This window comes from Sapajus apella, unplaced genomic scaffold (genome assembly GCF_009761245.1).
Source record: "Sapajus apella isolate SASKATOON/1434 unplaced genomic scaffold, GSC_monkey_1.0 scaffold61, whole genome shotgun sequence".
Lineage (NCBI taxonomy): Eukaryota > Metazoa > Chordata > Mammalia > Primates > Cebidae > Sapajus > Sapajus apella.
In genome coordinates this window covers 10,834,102-10,838,955 of record NW_022437001.1, presented here as the reverse complement: position 1 = coordinate 10,838,955, position 4,854 = coordinate 10,834,102, and positions in this window count along the sequence as shown.

Genomic DNA, 4,854 nt, shown 5'->3' with positions numbered 1-4,854 from the left:
GTTTTTTGTTTTTTTTTTCATGGAAACTATTTCAAGAAGACCTGAATAACAACGTCATGTCTCAAACCCAATGACAGACGGTTTTGCTATGGGTTCCTTAACTTGAAACTCCCAAAGATCTTGGACAATTTCTTCATTAGCCAGCATTCTTTTTTTCTTTTCTTTTTCTTCTTCTTTTTTAACATTTAGAGGAAGTCTTTGAGGAATGGAGATACTGTCTTTTAAACACTGTATTTAACAATGTGAATCAGATTATTTTAAAATAAACTTTAGTGAGTAATAGTTCTACATTCTTGCATTAAGGTGATCTAAAAAGTAATAACTAGATTTGTCAGAGGCGTCAGAGCAGAGCAATTCCACTTGAACAGGTCAGGTAAAATGAGGCTGAGACTTGTTGGGCTCAGCAGGTCTATTCTTAGCCAAAAAATGTTTATAGTTAAGAGAACAGAAACAGACCCAGGACTTAACAGATCCAGGAAATGTCCTGATGTCCTAGTATCTTAAGAAGAAAACCATTCTTAGTTTAAGAATAAGTTTAAATTTAAAGATAAGCAGACTCTTGGAAAAGATGGTAGTTACACAAAGATTAGCAGTCCTTTATCACAAATCCTTGTAGTAGAGCACATTTACCCCATGATTTTAGTTATCTTATATATACCCAAGCATTATACCTAGGGTGGGTGCATTCCTCCTCTTTCTTTCGGGAGTGCCCCACTCTGTCCATAGAGGAGCCATTCTTTCATTTGCTTTCACTTGACTCTGCTAACTCACCGTGAATTCTTTCTTACATAAAGTCCAGAGACTCTTTCTTAAGGTCTGGATCAGGACCCCTTTCTGGTAACAGATTTACTAAATTAATTTGCATTTTTGAAATCAAATAAAAACCTCTTATAAACTGGTGTTATTAAAAATAAATTTCTAATTTCAATATATGTTTCTAAATACTACTTTTGGTGAGCATGGGATCTATGTTACAGATTTTAATAAAAATGTTGTATTCAGCAATGCTGCCCAGGAAAATATAATGTGAGCTGCAAATGCCAATATGTCATTTTAAATTTTTTACTAGCCATATTAAGACAAGATGAAATTCATTTCAATAATACATTTTGTTTAAACCAAATATTATTATTTCAGCCTGTAATTAATGTAACAACAATTAATGAGATATTTTATTTTTTTGGTACTAAATCTTCATAATCTCAATTTGAACAAGCCACATTTCAAATGCTCAAAAGCCACATGTGGCTAGTACCTGTCGTTATAAACAGCATTGGTCTGAAGGTTAAAAGGTTTTGGAATCAGACAGTTCTTAATATAAATCCTCGTTCAACATTTACTAACTATGAGACATTGAAGAAATTTAAACATTCCAAGAACTAGTTTGAGCAACTAGGAAATAGGGATAATTTATAAATTGCACATTTTAGAAATAATATATACGAACCATTTACTAGTATGTTAGGAACTAGGGAACTATTACTTCCTGAGTAAACTAAGGTTTCAGTGTTCAAAACATAATTTCTATTAAAGGCAGCTGCTATTAGCAACATCAGTATAAACCTTTGAAACTTCAGAAAAATTCTCTTAGTTTAATGTTTTTCACCGAGTAACCAATATTACATTGACATGTAGAAAGAATCTGGTGATTGTGGAACATCTGAAACGTGACCTCTTTAGTACACAATAAGATAATATTATTGTCACATAGTGTTAAATGTGCATTAATCATGAGGCAGCTCACCTTCCTCATTATAAATCTCACGTTGACAGGTGATATACTCATTTTAGTGGTATTATCTTTATTAAAAGCCAAATAATGCCTTGGTAATAAGAAAATTTATTCTGGAATAAATTAAAATACTTCTGTACACTCTGAAAATTCATTTCCTTTTGTTTCAATTCACATTACCCCGACCATTCCAGTCTAGATGTATAAGCTTGACTTATTCTGGTCACCATTAAGAATATCCTCAAGGGGACCAACGTTGGTTCCTCTGGAATAATAATATAAATTTCCATTTCTGGAAATGATGTGAACAGAGAACCTGGAGAATAAGATGCTGAAGGTTTAGTATTAAAACATAATGGAAAAAGAAAACACATTTTCTTGTCATATTTTAATACCAGTTGGCTTGGTCTACATCACAGAGTGCTAAAGCAGTCAAAAAAATTGAATATGTGTGACACTTTTTCAACCTTTGCAAGTGTTTTCATGCTAATCTCAATGAGAAAAACAATGGAGATATACATTAACTGAATTGTAGTAAAACTTGCTTGTTTGGTCTGTAGTAGGCAGATCGATGAATAAATGGGGGAGAAGTTTCTATGAGCATGTAAAGGAAAATGACAGATTTTAGAAAGGTTTATGATTGTTATGCAGTGATAATTCAGAGGAAAATATGTTTAAAAATGATTTTTGTGAGATTCAGTCAAAGGAAATTGAAAGTCAACAACCTGGGTACAAAATGGAGATCTCCTTGATATACTGATTTCCTTACACAATGGAGCACCACTCAACCATAAAAAAGAATGAGATTTGTCATTTGTAACAACATGGATGGAGCTGGGGGTCATTATGTTTAGTGAAATAAGCCAGGTACAGCAAGTTAAATATCATGTTTTCTCACTTACTTGTGGGATCTAAAAATCAAAACAATGGAGCTCATGGAGATACAGTAGAATGTTATCAGAAGCTGTTAAGGGTGGTGGGAGTGGGAAGAGGTGGGTGGTGGGGAGGGGAGATAGGTTACTGAGTATAAAAAAAAATAGAATGAATAAGACCTAGTGTTTCATAACACAAGAGAATGACTATAATCAATAATAATTTTATTGTATATTTTATTAATTATTATTATTATTTGAGACAGAGTCTGATTCTGTCACCCAGGCTACAGTGCAGTGGCACAATCTTGGCTCACTGTAACCTCCGCCTCCTGGGCTTAAGCAATTCTCCCTGTGTCAGCCTCCTAAGTAGCTGGGATTACAGGCGCCCTTTACAATGCCTACCTAATTTTTTAAATTTTTTAGTAGAGATGGGGTTTCGCCATGTTCGCCAGACTGGTCTTGAACTCCTGACCTCAGGTGATCTGCCTGCCTTGGCCTCCCAAAGTACTGGGATTACAGGCATGAGCCACTGCACCCAGCCAATTTTATTATACATTTAAAAATAACTAAAATAATATAATTTGATTGTTTGTAATATAAATGATAAATCCTTGAGGGAATGGATACTCTATTTTACATGTTGTGATTATTACAGATACTACAGACCTTGCATATCTGTATCAAAGTATCTCATATACTCCATAAATGTATGCACCTACTATGTACCCACAAAAATTAAAATAAAAAAATTAAATGGGGACCTACATTTTGAATGCTGCACTGAAACTTAATCTTAGAAACTTTCTCTTTAACAGGAGAAATTATTATAGAATCATAGAATTAGTTCAAACCCTGGACTATCCCATCTTCCTCACGTCATAGGTGAGGTCTAGAGAAAGTGAGTGATTTATCCATAAACAAAGTGATAGCTAGGGGCAGAGGGACTGGAATCCAAGTAATAATCTGGTCTTTAATCCGTACTCCTTTTAGGGCAGAAAGTTACTTGTGAGGAAAGTAATCCACAGGCAGGGGAGGGATACAGATGAGTATAGCAGATGGAGTATTTCCTGACATTTCATTCCCTTTGGCTGAATGTGTTTACACATGATGAAGTAAAGACAATAATTAAATTATATGTTATTCTCGTGTACAAAAAAGTTCCAAACTGAGCCATAAAAATGATCGATACGTTGGAGGGGAAAATGTGTGATTTATTCAAATAATTATTTTAATTCTGTGCTTTATTTTGACTAGAGAATGCATTACAATATTTTCAGTTTGACTTTCTTTCCAATTGTTTTGTTATTCATGGATCATGGGCAGAGTAAGAAAAGTTGTCACTACTGAAGCATTTCTAGGGAATTCTTCTGGGCAATTAAGCAAACATTTCCCCCTCATGAATTGCTGCAGAGTCACAATGCCTAGGAAATGGATCAGATGAACACTGGTTAAGAAAATAACCAGCTGGAATTGTGAATGTCCTATAGGAAATATGACTCTCTATTATTACTGCTTCATTCTGGGGATTTGCAGATATATGAGTGCCTTGTAAAAGCAGTTGCAGAGGTGAATTTGCACACCTTGCCTTGAGATGAAAAGATTCTTCTTGGTTCTGCTCCAGGGACCTTGATGTTCCTGTTGCCCCCCTTCCTGTGGTCCCACTGTGGTTCCTGTACTCAGGAATCAGCCCAAGCTATAGGGAATTTATCTTTCTGAAGTAAATGACAAGTGAATGTAGAAAAGTTTTAGTGCCTTAAAGCTAAGAAAAAGAGTAATTTTGAAACAAAAGTAAAAATGCATGTATGCCCAAAAGCACAAAAAAGAAAAACTGCGGAGAAACTGTTATTTAATTATTAAGACTGATAGAAAACAATGAAAGATTTTTGTGATAACTTTTTATTCTGCTGATAGCGTAATCAAGGAAGATATTCGTAGCTGAAGCGATATAAACGTCTGTAAATCAACCGTCATTGTTCATCTTCAGCAGGGCAATTAATGAAGTGGAAATGTTTTGGAGTTCAGAAGAAATTACTTCATAATTTTCTTAAGAGAAACAGCATTCACCAAATGTTCTTTTCTTACGAGTATGGCATTGCCTCTATCAGCAACCAATTCTTTTATTATTCTTGAGAATATCTTAAGATATTCTTTGTTATATACTTCATCATCAACAATGTTTTTAAAATCCCTTCTAAACTCTCTTTTTGATGAGTAGAGTTAGTTTTGGTCAAAATTAAATCTTATTTC